We start from the raw sequence: 16,860 nt of genomic DNA, 5'->3' as shown, positions 1-16,860 counted from the left end.
TCTCAAATAACTAAAATCCCATCCACTCAAGCCCTTGTCCAAAGTTCTGTCGCACCCAGTGCATAACATAGCTGGTAAAGGTGTATCTGGAAGCCTTCCAGGAGACCTTCACTGAGGACCCAGACTTCTTCACCTCAGCCCCAGACTGCACCAGCTGCACCTGGGAGTGGGCACCTGTGGGGAGGACACAGGAATGGATGAAAGCCCACTTGACTGAACTCAATCCCCTTTTCATCACTGGGACTTGGTAACCCCTTACCTGTAGCTGCAGCCACCAAGAAGAGGATCCTCTAGGTCTGGTCCATAATGAGGAGCTGTGCTCTCAGGGGCTTCTCTGGGAGAGGGATGTGGTTATTGGGTGATGCTCTCAGGGCTGAGACATATCCATAATTACCTCCGTGGATCTCAGGTTATTCATATATTCATGAGTCAGAGCATTTCATAACTCAAGACCCTGATTCAGGATAAGAAACAGTAGATGAATGGCACATCAGCCTTACACGAGTGGGATTCTGATGGTCCAAGCCCTAATCCTGCTTGAAGAAATGGATGCCCTACTCCATTTACAAACTTTTTGTGGCCAGACATCCTTTCACTGAAATGCAAGCACCCAGAGGACATGCTCCTCACTGTGAACCCACATTTGATTAGCATGGAGACCACATGGATGATTCTGGAACCATCACTCTTCATGACACTGACCAGGTGCTTTGACCCCATCCTGGTCCCATCAGGCATCAACCACAGCTCACGTTGACTCTGAGAAAGTGAGTGCTGATGTCCCACGTGAGTGTCCAGCAGGTCCCTCTGAGATCATCTGGGCGCTCCTGAGACAGTGTCTCCGGCACCTGCCTGACATCCTGATCCACCAGGATCTTCAACAGAACCACCCTTGATTTACAGATTTGCCCTGTGATGCATAAATAGAGTTGATTTTCTCATCTCACGGACAATAGGAATCAAAAGATGGAAGAGATATTTGGAGTTCTTTATGAATTCACTACTCCAAAAAAAATTGGCAAGGAATTTGTGTTTTGAATAAATCTTGGTTTTATTTCCTACTCCATTTAATAGAATTTCATGAAGTTTTTATGTACTTTCAGTTCATATCCATAGATCCTCATCTTTACGTATTGGTTTCTTACTCACTGCGTCTGTGTACCTGCCACACTCTCAGATCCATCACTGCCCTGTCAAATGCACAATGTAGGCAACATTACTGAACACTGAAATCTGACCTTTTTATTCACAGGAATACAGTGGTTCCCACAATTCTGTATCCATTCAATTAGTAAAACTATTCCTATTCTTTATATCATCACTATTAAGATATTTATAGTCTTAGAAACCCACTTTAAAAAATAGTTCTCATTGCCTTAAATTATATGAATGGTTCTGATGTAACAGGATGTTTGAAGGCACATCAGCAACATCTTGAACACATAGTTTTTGTTGTTGTTGTTGTTGTTGACAAAGGAAGACACCTGAGAGGAAACTTCCTCCCCATCCTTCCGTACACCTGCTCTGGGGTTGGAACCTGTGCTTGGTGGCTCCTGAGCGCCCCCTCCAGCCCCGCCTTGCCTTGCAGTGAGGTTTCTGCAGTGGCTGTGACCTTGACCAGGCGTCTCCACAGGAAAAGCTCAACTTTCATCTTTACTCCCTTTTGTGGTTTCAGTGTCCCTGGACTATTTGCTTACATCTTCCCTAGACTATTTGCCTGGATTTGCTTACATCTTACCTGGACTAACTATTTGTTTACATCTTACCTAGGCTATTTACTTACATCTTACCTGTCTATGCACTATTTACTTACATTTTCATATAATCATGGAAGAATGGGGGAGGGATCTGGAATGGCAGATTTGCCTTTCTTCACATAGGACAAGGTGCTGGAAAAGTTCTTCCCTGTAAGATCTTTTGGAGAAGGCTCTTGGTATATTTTTCAGCAATTATAACTTCCTCACTTCTGACCGAAAGGAAACATATTTGGATTGTATGTTTTCGAATCTGGAGGTTTCTGGAGGGAAAGTCCAGAAGACTGAGGACTCTGGAACTGTCACTTCACCATAGTCCACATCTGTCTTTCAGACGTCTATAGTGCTTACCATGTAAGTGCCCTCAACAGCTTTTTAAAAATATATATATGTGTGTATATGCATGTATATATGTATACATATATATGTATGTGTATATATGTATGTACATATATGTATGTATGTATGTGTATATGTACATGTGTGTGTGTGTGTGTATATATATTCTTCCGCAGGTTCTGTTCCAGTAAAGCAAGAGCCAACTGTCATTCTGGACATGCCTGTCTCTCCCGTTTTGGGAGTGGGAAATTTTTGATTGGAATTTCATTCCTTTGATGAAATCCTGAAGGTATTGAAGATCAGATTGTGCAGACACCTCTTGACGTAAGAATGAGGTGATGGCTTTTGTAATCTTTACATTTTGGAGCAAAGACCAAAAGTACAACCAAAGGTCCTCTTCATGTGTTATTTGAGGCAGGATTCTAATCTGATTACATAGATGTGGCACCTGGTTGGACATAAATGAACAGGCAAGGAAACAGAAAAAGGACATGTCACAATGCTTATGAAAAAGTCTCGGCAATTTTAATTTTCTTCTGAGGAAACTGAAATTGTGAAAGTAAAACAGTGTGACTGGACACGTCTCAGATGATGTTATGTTCTGGAAAATATCTCCAGTCCTGGGCTGGATCCAGTAGGTGGACTCAGGCCCCCAAACCTAAAGCAGGGACTTTTATTCCTTAAAAGGATGATATTCCAATGAGAAAGCTGTTCTCAGGTGAGCTGCAGAGCAGGGAGGAGGAGATGGAGAGTCCTTGGCTTCCCAGAATTGCTGAAACTTGAAGACCAAGGCCACCTCCGTGGAGCAGAAATCCACCTATGAGTACAGCACATCAGCTTTGTCTTCAGGAATCTTTGGCTGTGTAGGAAGTGAAGGAATGTGATTTATTCCTTTCTGCTAACACAGTGTGCTTCAGAGAAAATGAACTGAAAATTTAATAAATATGCTTTTTGCCATAATAAAGGAGAGAATATGAATAATTCATGGCAATGCAAGTGGTCATTTCAGAGCTGGCAGAAGGAGCAAGTGCACAACTGAGAGAAGGAAGCGCCCTGCCCCAGGAATCAGGTGTGCTAAGACCATCCTCTGAGAACTGCCCTCTAGATGCCACGTGTCAGCGGAACCTGGGCCCGTGCCTGGGATCTTGTGCGTAGTGTGGAGAGCAGAGCACAGCTCCATTCCTCCTCACTGTGTGACCTAGGATGTGACCTCTTCCTCTGAGCTTCATTCTCACCAGGTGTTAAAATGAAATAACAGCAGTAACTTTACTTGTAAATTTTCCGGTAAGAGCCAGTGATGATCAGAATTGTTATCACTGTTGTTGCCCGATCCCTTAAATATCATAAAAATACCTGCGTGACCCCTCATCTCAGACCTCAGATGACCACCTCGCAGAGAGCACACCTGCTTTGTTTCTGTCACAAACGTGGTATTAGAACTGGAAACTATGTGTACCTTGTTATAGAGTTTATCTTATTTATGTTACATTGGATGAAGTTAGAATTAGTGACAGTTAGAATTTTAGGTGTTGGGATGTCTAAACAAACTGTCGATGGTGTGTCTTCATTTCTCACTGCTTATTATAGATAATGTGAGAGGAGAGAGAAAAATCAAAGAGAAAACTATTGACCAATAGTCAGTGTTTGATAAACAAAGGAGGTTTTCACATCTTCTGGAAACCCCATTAAACTAAATAAATTAAGGAACTTTAAGACATTTTTCCACATTCTGGATGCATGTCTAATACAGACTTAGATTTAAATGCAAAAAGAGATAACACAGAAAATGGAAATTCGGCAGTAGACCATTTTGCCAAATAGGCAGATTTAAACTAGTTTGTAATTTTACCTAAATACTCAAAGATTAAACCCCAGATTCAAATAAGAAATGATAAAATTTCAATGTTTAATGACTGGTTGAGAGAAGCCTGAAGTAACATTATTTTGATGAATCATTCATCAATAATAAAACTTTATCCAGTGGTCCAAATTTTCTAGGGGCTGCTTGAGTAAATAGTTTCTACCTCCCCTATCTGTGACTACTGGCAAAGTCTATCATCCTCTAAAACCTGGGGACCATTGAGAACAGAGACAGAAGTTTGTATACTATGAAGTTTTGAGAAACCCAAATTACTGCCTGGACTGATTGGTGAGGATGATCTCTATAAGCCTCGTCTTTGAAGAGTGTATGGTGGCTTTTGTTATAATGAACAGGTAGTAACAAAGACAGTGAAGGAAAATGAAGGATGAGGGGAACATGGTCCAAACAGAAGAACAACATAAAGATCCAGCAACTGATATCAATGAAAAGGAAGCATATGGATTACCTGGCAGAAAATTTAAAATAAATATTAGAAACATGTTCAATGAGCTAGTGGCATCAGGCAAGAACAATGAGAGAATTTTAATAGAGATAAAAAGTTTAAAAGATGACTAAACAAAAATATTGATGCTGAAGAATACTATAAGTCAGACAAAATTTTTAACAGAGGATTTTAGACCAGACTAGATCAAGTAATAGAAGAAACAGTAAACTCAAAGAAAGATCATTTGAAACAGTAGAGACAGAGAAGAAAAATTTCAAAGAAAGAAATAAAGAGTTAAAGACTCATGAGTCAGGAAGCACACTGAAAATGAAATTATGCATTGAGGAGTTATGCAAAGATAAGACAAAAGGGGTAGTGAAGGAAGAATGAGAGAGAGACCGAGAGAGACACACAGAGATAGACAGAGCGAGAGAGGCAGAAAGGATTTTTTTAAAAAAGTAATAGCATAGAAACTTTCTAAATCTGGAGAAGCAAATATTCGTCCACATCCATGAAGCTCTATACATTTCAAATAATGTAAACCAAAGGAGAAAAATCAGAGATAGTTTGAAACCACATTGCTAAAGGAAAGGTTTTTGAAAACAGAAAGAAAAAGAGCAGATTTAGCAGATTTCTCAGCAGAAGATTTTCAGGTCAGAATGGAGAGGAATTACATTCGATGATGTATGGTTTAGTGATAGAGATTATTTCTGAGAAATATATTTCTAGTCAATGTCATCATTGTGCAAACATCATAGGGAGAACTTACACAAACCTACAAGGAATATCCTATTACACATAGACTATGTGGAATAGCACAATGTTTCCAGACAACTCACCTGTACAGAGTGTTACTGCACCAAACACTGCAGGGAACTGAAACGCCATGGTAAGTATCTCTCTATCTAAACACATCTAAATATGGAACACCCTTAATGAAAATATGGTATTACAATGTTATGTGGCCACAAACATATATGTGGTCTATTGTTGACTGAAACATTGTTAGGTGGCCCATGACTGTATTCAAATAGCTGAAAAACAAACAAAACTCTGCCAACCAAGAAACTTTACCATGTAAATCTTTTTGTAAAACAAAGGATAGGTAAGACCTTTCCCAGAGAAGCAAAAGCTAAAGGAGTTCTTCACCGCTGGGCCTGCCTTAAATACCAAAGAGTCTCAACTAAGTCTGCAGAATAATGACATTGCTGCATCGGCTCCATTCTGGCCTCTGCCATGTGACACTTTTGTGTGAATTTTCTTTCTACTCTCTCAGGACTTTTTTCTCTCAACTTCTAACTCCATTCTCCTTTTAATTCTCAGTTTGTTGAAAAGATTCATATTTAGATAAGAACATTAAAAATTTTGGAAAAAAAATTCATCTTAAACCCAACAAATTTAATTACCTGTCTTCACGGATGCTCATCTGTTTTTTTCTTGTTTTCCTATGGGATATGTCCCTTGTTTCTACTTCAGTTCAGTCCTTAATTCCATATGCATGAGGCATCCAACCATCACACACCCAGGAACATCTTGGAGGAAGGGACCCCACCATGTGCCTCATCAGCCTTCAGGTGCACAGTGGCCATTCCTTCAGCTGTTGTATGTGCTTTAGGGCTTTCCATTTAAAAGTGTATTTCGCTATCCCCCAAATAAAGTTCCTGGACTTTAAAAAGTGATGTGGTGTTGGGGGCATTGACAGCCAAATTTCATTGAAAGTGTCTTCTGCCCTTGGTAATTGAGGAAGACTGGGAAGAAGGGAACAAAACTCAGACCTCATGTAGCTCCTCATTTAGCAATACATTCAGTGCAAATTTAGAAAGTTGAAGACATTGAGTAATGTTGGTGTGGTTTTCTGTGGCATACTAAGGAGACAGCAGAAGATGGTCAGTGGTCAGTCTCCATCCAGCTGGTACCCATTGTCCATTAGTTAGGTCATAAGAAAAGATAAAAGACAACTTTTGTGACAAAGCCCCAAGGTCTTCATTAAAACACTTTGCCCAGAAATTGGTCAACAGGGACATGACAAGTTTTTATATTACAGCTACTATTTTTTGCCTACTTTATGTAGAAATCTGAGAGATGTGCCCAGCCTCAGGGGGCTGATTCTCCATCCAGGGGACAGCGCTAACAGAGTTATGAGTTATGTGTTATTAGTCTGTCTGGGTCTTCCTAAGAAGACAACACGGAGTGGGTGGCTTAAACAACAAATATTGATTTTCTTACAATTCTGAAGTCTGACTATTGAAGATCAAGGTGCTGGCAGGGTTGGTTCTTGGTGCGGCTTCTTCCTGGCATGCACTGGGGCACCTTCTAATACACTGCGTCCCCACATGGCCTCTTCTCTGCGTGCACGTGAAAAGTGAGAGGTCTCTGGTGTCTCTTCCTCTTCTTATAAAGACAGCACGTCTATTGCATTAGGTTCTCACACTTCTGACCACATTTAACCTTAATTGTATCATTAAAATTCCAATATAGATCCATTGAATTTAAGGTTTCAGCATATGAATTTCAAAGAGGGCACAATTCAGTTGATGACATAAACCAAGAGGTGGTGAGAAGCATTAGAATATATATATTTTTAATCACTAAGGACTAATGGACCATGCAGGAACTTGTAGGAAAGTTCCTAGTAATCGGCGAAACTTCAATTGTAAGAGGAAAATGTGCCTTCCTCCTTTCTTTTCTGGCAGAAGAATGTGAGGAAGCAGAACCACAGATAATAAAGAAGGAGGAGCCCTGGGGACAGCTGAGGTGCTGGTGAGGAGGGAGAGCACTGAGCAGATGAGGAAGCCCCGCCCTCCCTGCACCTGCTCCTGACCCGGCCTCCTGCTCTGTGGGCCCCGCGCGCCCCCTGCTGGTCCTGAGCGGCACCTGCGCCCGCCCCCTCCGCCTCCCTGCAGGGAGGTTTGTGTCTGGGCTCACACTCACCTCCCCTCACTGTGTCTCTCGCACAGTAATACACGGCCGTGTCCGCGGCGGTCACAGAGCTCAGTTTCAGGGAGAACTGGTTCTTGGACGTGTCTTTTGAAATGGTGACTCGACTCTTGAGGGAGGGGTTGTAGTTGGTGCTCCCACTACTACCACCGATATACTCAATCCACTCCAGCCCCTTCCCTGGGGACTGGCGGATCCAGCTCCAGCCATAACCACTGCTGATGGAGTAACCAGAGACAGCGCAGGTGAGGGACAGGGTCTCCCGAAGGCTTCACCAGTCCTGGGCCCGACTCCTGCAGCTGCACCTGGGACAGGACCCCTGTGAACAGAGAGACCCACAGTGAGCCCTGGGATCAGAGACAGCCTCCCATATCGTCATATCTGCATCCCCAAGACACTCACATCTGGGAGCTGCCACCAGGAGGAGGAAGAACCACAGGTGCTTCATGTTCTTGCACAGGAGGTCCATGACTCTCAGAGAGCATTTCCCATGTGAGCTGGACCCTGAATTTAAGGAAATGTGTGGTGGTTTCCTGTGGGTGCCTAAGTGAGGATTTGCATGTGGGTGGTGCCTTGCTATGGAGAGGTGAAAAGGGATGAGGGAGGTCCCAGTCTCAGGGCTCACCCTGAGAGGAGGATGCTGGCTGTGCCCTCTGAGAACTCAGTTCTCTTCCTGGGGCCTCCCCTCACCAAGCCCAGAGTCCTCTTCTTCCAGGTAGGGAGATGTGCTCAAGGAGCTGGTCTGGGAGATGAGTGTGATTATGGATCGAAGACAGATTTTGGAATAGGTTCAATGCTGTTCCACCCGTGAAGATTTATATGAAACCAACCAAACATCCAGGTTATCTAAATTGTCAAATCTCCATTCAAAACATTAGGGCAGCAGTTAAATATATTCGTCACAGTGAATTTATTCAAGCCTACATCCATGCCATGTTTATTGTAATTCAGAATATCCATCATGGTTAGAGGGAATATGTCTGTCCCAGAAAGTGCGTCATAAAAAAAATAAAAATCTGAGACCTTCCCTTTTGTGACCGTTTGAAATTTGGGATTCTGTCTGCCATCTCAGGAGAAGGTAGTGGGACGTATCTCCAATCGTGTCAATGTGTGATGCTGAGAATGTGGCCTGACCTTTATACACTTCTGTGTGAATAGATGTAGATTGGGGATCACAGTGACAATTTCAGTCAAAAACAATAATAGGTCAGCACAGGAGCATAGTCTCATCATCAAGATTAGTTCAATTGCCTTTCCTGGGAACAAGAGAGGACATCTGTGAGCCCTCCCCTCTGAGAGCACAAGGAACTCTGGTTCTTTCCTGACAGGTCACACTTCTGAAACATGGCTGGACAATGACACTCAAGCCCAGAGTCCTCACCCACATATTTATCATGTCAGGTACACCTGTGTCTGAAAGACTTTCTCCTTCATTGAATTCCATGAACATACCTTAGAGTTTGCAGCATTGCAACTTGGGCATTTGACCTTAGTTTGGTGAATTTTGAGTGTACTGGCCACTCAAGCCCTTCTCCAGGGACCTGTCTCACCCAATTCATACCATAGGTGGTAAAGCTGTAACCAGAAGCCTTGCAGAAGACCTTCACTGAGGCCACAGGCTGCTTCACCTCAGGCCCAAACTGCACCAGCTGCACCTGGTAGTCGGCACCGGTGAAGAGGAAACAGGATCGCGGGAAGTCTCACTCGACTGGCCTGGTTTCTCTGTCAGCCCTGGGACTGGGGAGCCCCTTAAGTTTTGCTGCTGACACCAAGAAGAGGATCCTGTAGGTCCTGTCCATGGTAGGGTGTGGTCACGAGGAGGGGTGTGGTTGTTGGGTGATGCTCTCAGGGCACAGAGTTATCTGTATTAGCCTCAGTGATTTGCATATTCTTGAAGGATGCTATTTAATAGCCCAATTCCTGACCCAGTATGAGAAAGAGCAAATACATGACACATGGACGACACAGTTGTAGAAGCTGAGAGTTCAAGCCGTAATCCTCTTAGAGGCCATGTGTCCCCTACACATCCCTGAACTCTGTATTGACAGAGCTTCCCCCACTGGAGAACAAGCTCCCCCAGGACATGCACCTCACTTTGAATCCACATTTGAATGAATCAGGGACAACTTGAACCATTTCTAGACCTTAATATGTGAATGCGTTATTTTGGGAATGAGTGTGTTTGTCCAAAAATTGCACTGATTTGAAAGAAAGGAGCTCTTCCTGACCTCCAGCTGCTTACTATTAAGATAACTAGCAGAGTTTGAAATCCCCATTGTGAAAGTGGTTCTCATTACAACTTCTAGTTTGATAAATGCTCCCAAATTGAATGGAATATTTATACAAACATCAGAAGTTCTTGTGAAATACTTATATTAGATATTTTTAAAGGAAGTCCGGGGCCCTGAGAGGAACCCCTCCCCAGTCTGCTGTGCACCTGTTCTGGGGCGGGAACCTGTGCTGGGTTTATCCAGAGCACCCCCTGCAACCCAGCTCCTACCCAGCAGGAGCATTTCTGTCTGAACTTAGAGAGTATATTCCTACCAGTGTCTCTAGCCCGGTATAAAGTGGCTGTGCCCTGGCTCAGAATTCTTCTTTCGTGACACAACATGCTTCTCACACCATGATTTGAAATACTGAATTGGCCTTAGGAACCCCAGAGAACTGTACAGGGAGACCCAAAGAAAAGATCTCATGCATCACTGGGGAACCCTTTCCTGGAGCTCCAGAGGCACTGAATCGTTTGACATATGGTGAACCCAAAAACTCTTCAGGGATTTGGTGGGGGATTCTTATTTTCTTTAGGGTCCTGCAGTTGATTATTGCACCTGAGAATACCTGCAGGTGCAGTTGCACGTGGACAGAAGCCCAACTCAACTCTAGTATTCAAATAACACACACACACACAACACACACACACACACACACACACACACACTGTGGCTAATTTTAACATTAATCGGCCCACTTTTTTCCTTTCTTTTCTGGTATCCATGTCAAGGAAAACACTCCCTACACTGGCACTAAGGATGGTATGTGTCTACTTTCTGGAAACAGAAGTAAAGAAAACAGAATACAAGTAGACACCTGGGAATTGCATGCACATTGAATTCACCTGGTCTCACTTTTGAACCCTGCAGACGTGCCATGAAAAGTAAATTTGAGGCCAGTGAGGGTGAAATCATTTCCTTGGTGCTGAAGTTGCTGTTGTCAGAGGCTTCAAATTGCTCTATTTTCCTGAACTTTTTTTTATCCTATTTTCCTCCTCAGATAGAGTTTGTGCATTGCCACACTCTCATATTTAATCCGTATTGACTAAACTGGTGAATGTGTGGTAAATGTGTGGAACACGGAAGCATTACAAGTTCTTACAGATGAATCTTAATACTCTGGTGATCTTCTTTCTCTGGACTGTGCCCGATACAGGAAGTCTCCAGGTGTGAAGCTGATTTTTGCTCTTTTCTCGATGGAACATCACAGGAAAATTTTTGTAAATGTGCCCCTTTTGGCTAATTGTAGCTATTTTCATGATAAAGGAAGCCTGTAGGTATGGGCTTGTAATGGGGATGGATTACCTTTCCCCACATACATAAGGATGTAAAAACGGGTTGTCTGCCTGAAGAAGGTCTCAGTGTTTTATCAGAGATTTGGTCTCCTGGTAATACAGCCATGCAGGCATCTAAGTGGATTCACACCCTGAGAACCGGGATGTTCCTGGAGGAAAGGGCGATAAGAGTATGGGGGGGGGGGGCTCCCAGGATCTCTCAGCCTCATGCTAGTCCAGACATGCTCTTTATGTTTATTTAGTTCAGATTTTCATATAACAAATCACACAGCCAGGCTCATTTAAATTATCCATATTCAGGCCATATGGGACCAGCAGCTGAGTATAATAATTACATTGAACTCAGACAAATCTGGTCCTAATCCAATGTTTACCGTAGCTCAGAACATCTGTAATGACTCACTTAACTTGGAGATTATTTCTTCCTTGAAAGAACTGTAAGCGTTGCTGTGGAGCCTCCGTGGGATTGGATTTTTTTGAATCAGCCTGTCATACAGGGTATTCAGACCTTTACACTAAGATGGCAATTATTCTTAGTGACATGGAATTGGCTGGCAGCCCTCAATTCAGTTAATTCCTTTGGTTCACCTGAGTGTCTACAAGTATCTGATGAACCTCAGAACTCTTCTTCATGGATGACTCTGAAGATTGTCAATCAACTCAGTGCTACAGACAGGCAGCTAATGGAGGATTTTCAGTCCCTGCCACTGTGAGCATTTAGGTAAATTCCATGTGTGTGCTATTGTGAATAGTGTTGCAGTGAACCTACATGTTTATATTCCTTTAGGTGTCTGTCCGGCTGTGGGATTGTTGGGTCAAATGAAACTTCAGTTTTAAGTTATTGGAGGGATCACCACACTGCTTTCCACAATGGTTGAACTAATTTATATTCCCACCAAAAGTGTATAAATGTTCCCTTTTTCTTGCAACCTTACCAGCATCTGTTACTACTTTTTTTAAGATTAGCCATTCTGACTGATGTGAGATGGTACGTCACTGTAGTTTTAATATGTGTTTCTCCAAAGATAGTGATATTCAGCATGTTTTCCTATGCTATTTGGCCACATGTAGGTCTTTTTGTAAGTGTCTTTTCATGTCCTTTGACCACTTTTTCTTTCTTGTATGTTTGTTTAATTCCGTGTATATTATAAATGTTAGACCTTTGTCAGATGTATAGGTGGCAAATACTTTACTTCCCATTCTAGAGGTTGCCTGTTTACTCTGTTGATAGTATATCTTGCTATGCAGAAGCTCTTTAGTTTACTTAGGTTCCATTTGTCAATTTTTGATTTTGTTAAAATTGCTTCTATCATTTTCAGAATAAAGTCTTTGCCAGTTCTTATGTACTAAATTGTATTGCCTAGGGTATTATCCGGAGTTTCTATAGTCTTAGGTTTTGCATTTAGATCTTTAATTCAAATATTATTTTTTCAATTGATGCTGAAAAAGCATTTGATGAAACTCAACATCCTCTCAGGAAAAAAATAAAAATGGGTATAGAAAGAACGCATCTCTACATAATAAAAAGTTGTGTTCCAGAGACTTTCAGGTAGTATTATAATGAATGAGAAACAACTAAAAGTCTTTTCTCTAAGATCTGGAACGTGACAAATTTCCCACTTTAACCACTGGTAAAGCGTAAATCCTTCTGCTGCCCCCATAGCCGGCTCTTACCTGCACGCGCCACCTACTGGCCTGGTGTTCAAACTGCATGACCTAATACAAAGCCGCTACCACCAGTGTACAGCAGTTGAAAATGAGATTAGCTTCTCAATACTTCTGTGATTCCAGCTCCGCAAAAGACCACGGGCCTGCTCACATGCTCAGTATGTTACTACTAAAGCTGGAATTTGGAAAAGGCACAACACTAAAACTATTAATAACAAAATAAATCACACTGAGTAGATGCCCCTCACCTGGTCATTTCCATCACGACTGGTGCTTTTGCTTGCCAGGCTGAGTGGCTCATGTTTGTCACCCTGTCAGGAGCTCAGCAGATAACTCAGGTCACTGTGCATTTCTTGGACCAACCCATTGCCTGAGGCAACGGAGAGCTTCTCCCTGTGCACAGATATCAAGCTTGTACTCATCTGCTTCTGCCACAGTCAGCTCAAACCTGTAAGACCACCTACTAACGTGAAGGGTAAACTTAACAACCCAATATAAAATCTGCTGAAACAAATGCATCCCAAATGAGAAACAGTTCCTGAGGCCTCCACTATCTAGGACCTGCAGGAGGCAGTGAGCCTGTTCACAGGCCCAGTACATTATTTTACAACCATCATTTCAGAAAGTCTCTAAATAATGACCATCTATAGGTGAGAAACAATTACCGAGTCTTTGCCACTGAGTAAACCAAGACCTAGTAAAAAGACCCACCCAATATGCATGATATTCACATTCTAAAGGGAATGAAATTTTCATTAAAATCAAAATAAGTTCAAAAATAGTAACAGATAGTTAGCCAATGAAAAGCAAGCAGATAAGCAATTCTGGAAGTATGAAAAAGCAGAATTATAAGACCCCAGATATCACCTTAGCTCTCCAGCAATAGAATCTAAACAACATGATATATTTGAAATCTCAGATAATTCAAAACATTTATTTTAAAGAATCTCATTTAAATCCAAAAGAGATTCGAGAACCAATACAAATAAATCAGAACTACTCAGGCCAGGCATTGTGGCTCATGCCTGTAATCCTAGCACTTTGGGAGGCCGAGGAGGGGAGATCATGAGGTCAGAAGTTCTAGACCAGTCTGGCCGACATAGTGAAGAGCCATCTCTACTAAAAATACAAACCATTGGCTTGGTGTGGTGGTGTGTGCCTGTAATCCCTGCTACTCAGGAGGCTGAGGCAGAATTGCATGGACCCGGGAGGCGGAGGTTGCAGTGAGCCAAGATCACACCATTGCACTCCTGTCCAGGTGACACTGCAAGACTCTGTGTCAAAAAACAAAAAACAAAAACCAAAAATCAGAAAAATTCAAGTTTAACTTAAGACTTTGATTTTTAAAAAATAATCTTCAGGGAATAAAAACTTCATTGAATTATAATTAGAAAATACATTTTAAAACTTGAACAATGGACTATACTAAACTAAAGGAAGAACATCAAACCTAACAGCAGATATTTCAAGTTAACTCAGTCAGATAAAAGTGAACAAAATCATTAGGAAGTATAGGATTATGTAAAACAATTGAAACAGTGGATCGTGGATATTCCTGAGGGAGAAAATTAGCAAAAATTTTTAGAAGACCAAATTGATGAAATAATTGAGGAAAATATCCCTAGTCTTGCTAGAGATTTTCACATGCAGATAAAAGAAGTTCAGAAAACTCCATGACAAGACACTGGAAAACAGACATAACCAAGATCTACAGTCCTCAGTCTATCTAAAGTAAATAGGAAGAAAAACATTCTAAAATTCACAAAAAAAGTGTCTATTTATCTGAAATTCTATTAAACTAACAATGCACTTCTCAACATAAACTTATAAGATAGAAAAGATTGAACTCTCAGTTTCAGACTACTTAAAGAAAAAATAAAGGAAAAAAATTCTATGTCAATAATTCATTTTGTATCCTGCTAAACCAAGCTTCATAAATGAAGGAGAAATAAAGTATTTCTAAGGTAAGAAAATGCTAAGGATATTTATTTACACTAGACCAGAACTACAAGAAATGCTCAAGGGAGTCCTAAATATGGAAGCCATAGGTCAATACTCACCATCATAAACAACACAAAATTATAAAATTCACTCACAAAACTATTACACAATTAAGACTACAAAGCCACTAGTTAATGATTAACATGACAACAGGATCCAAACCTCACATATCACTATTAAGTTTGGATATAAATAAGTTAAATTCTTCACCTAAAATATATACATTGGTAGAAAGAATAAAAAAGAGTTTTGAAATTTATGCTGCTGACGTGAAACTCCCTTAATTGGTAAAAAATCAGAGATTCAAGATCAAGAGGGTGAAAAAAGATATTTCATGCAAATGGAAACCAAAAGCAAGCAAGAGTAGCTATGCTTATATCATAAAAACAAACTTTCAGTAAACACCAGTAATTAAAGACAAAGAAAGTCATTACATAATGATAAAATGATTGATTAAAAATACGAGTTCTAAATATATAAGCGCTCTACACCAGAAAACGCATGTTCATAAAACAAATACTATTAGACCTAAGGAAGAACATAGATAACAATACAATTGTGATGGACTTCAATGCCCATCTGACAATCCTAGAGAAATCATTGAGAAAGAAAATCAACAAGGAAACACTAGACTGAAATTGGACTCTAGACCAAATAAACCCGAAAGATATTAACAGAACATTCAATTCTGATGACTGCAGAATATACATTTTTCCCATTAGCAAGGAATATTTTCTAAGATGGATTATATACTCTGCCAGAAATAAAAGTCTCAACTTTTTAAAAAATGAATTATCTTGTCAGACCACAGTAATATAAAGCTAGAAATCAAACCCTAGAAGAATACTCAAAACTACACACACACACACACGAAAATTAAACATCCTGCTACTGAATGAAATTTGGGTCAATGATAAAATTAAAAAGGATATTGTAACATGCTTTGAAATCTATAAAAATAGAGAAGCAGCATACCAAAACCTTTGCAGCAAAAACCTGTGCTAAGGGGGAAGATTATAGTGTTAAATGACCTCATCAAAAAGATCCAAAGATTACAAATTAACAACCTAACATTACATATCAAAGAATTAGAAAAACCACAACAAACCAAACACACAGTAGAAGAAAACAAATAACAAAGACCAGAGCAGAACTAGATAAAGTTAAGAACCAAGAAATACAAAGAACCAACAAAATAAAACATTGGGTTTTTGAGATGATAAACAAAACTTACAGACCACTAGCTAGATTAGGCAAGTAGACAGACAATTTAAATAAGCAGAAGGAGAAACAAACAAGAAAAGATTACAACTGATGCCATAGAAATATAAATGATCAACATAGACTACTATGAACATCTCCAGGCTAACAATCTAGAAAATTTAGGGTGAACAGATAAATGTCTGAAAACATGCAATCTCCCAAGATTGAAACAGGAAGAAATAAAAATCCTGAAGAGACTAACAAAAATTAGTGATATTCAAGCAGTAATTTTAAAAAGTCTCAACAAAGAAGCCCTAAAACAGATGATTTTAAATGGTGAATTCTGCCCAATATACAAAAAGATCTGCTAGCAATTCTACCGAAACTTTTTCAAAAAATTGAGTAGAGGGTGTTTCTCCCTAACTCATTCCACAAAGCCACTAACAGCCTGATACCACATCCATGCCAGGACTCAAAAAGGAATACTACAGATCAATATCACTGATGACTATAGATGTAAAAATCCTCAACAAGACACAAGAAAATTGAATCCAATCACATATCAAAAAGATAAAATGCCACAATCTACTAAGTTTTGTTTCAGGGAGCAAGGGTGGCTCAACATTCATGTATCAATAACTGTGATCCACCACATAAACAAAATGCAAAACAAAGAAACATATAATCATGTCAATAGGTCCAAAACAAAGAAGCAATTGATAACATTTAGGATTTCTTTATGATAAAAACCCTCAACAAAATTAGAATAGAAGGAAAAAATACCTCAAATGAATAGAAATTATATATGACAAACTCACATCCAACATTATACTGAATAGGAATATGTTGAAAGTATTCCTCGTAAGACTCAGAACACATCAAGGATGCCCACTTTCACCACTCTTAATCCATATAGAACTTGAAACCTTGGCCAGAGTAGTCAGGCAGGAGAAAGAAATAAAGACACCCAAATTGGAAAAGAGAAAGTCAAATTATTTTGTGTTTGCTGATAATATGATGTTATACTTAAAAAACTAATATTCTTTAGAAATACTCCTAGAATTGATGTGTTAATTCAGCAAAGTTT

General features: G+C 40.3%; 1 pseudogene and 2 gene segments (V, D, J or C); all 3 read right to left on the bottom strand.

Moving 5' to 3' along the window:
- LOC126958591 (immunoglobulin heavy variable 3-33-like) overlaps positions 1-16,860 on the bottom strand; it is a 60,109-nt gene that overhangs the window by 39,387 nt on the left and 3,862 nt on the right.
- The window catches only part of LOC126958595 (immunoglobulin heavy variable 4-59-like), a 319,776-nt gene continuing 305,661 nt past the window's right edge, over positions 2,746-16,860 (bottom strand). The window contains exon 4 of the V gene segment in view: positions 2,746-2,952.
- Positions 7,029-7,831, bottom strand: LOC126958576 (immunoglobulin heavy variable 4-38-2-like; annotated as a pseudogene). Its single transcript, XR_007727232.1, has 2 exons — positions 7,739-7,831; positions 7,029-7,655 (listed from the first exon to the last, which is right to left on the bottom strand). The product of XR_007727232.1 is annotated as an immunoglobulin heavy variable 4-38-2-like (transcript).

Source organism: Macaca thibetana, chromosome 7, assembly GCF_024542745.1.
Source record: "Macaca thibetana thibetana isolate TM-01 chromosome 7, ASM2454274v1, whole genome shotgun sequence".
NCBI classification, from domain to species: domain Eukaryota; kingdom Metazoa; phylum Chordata; class Mammalia; order Primates; family Cercopithecidae; genus Macaca; species Macaca thibetana.
The sequence above is the reverse complement of the archived record's forward strand: the minus strand, read 5'-3'. Positions and strand labels throughout refer to the sequence as shown.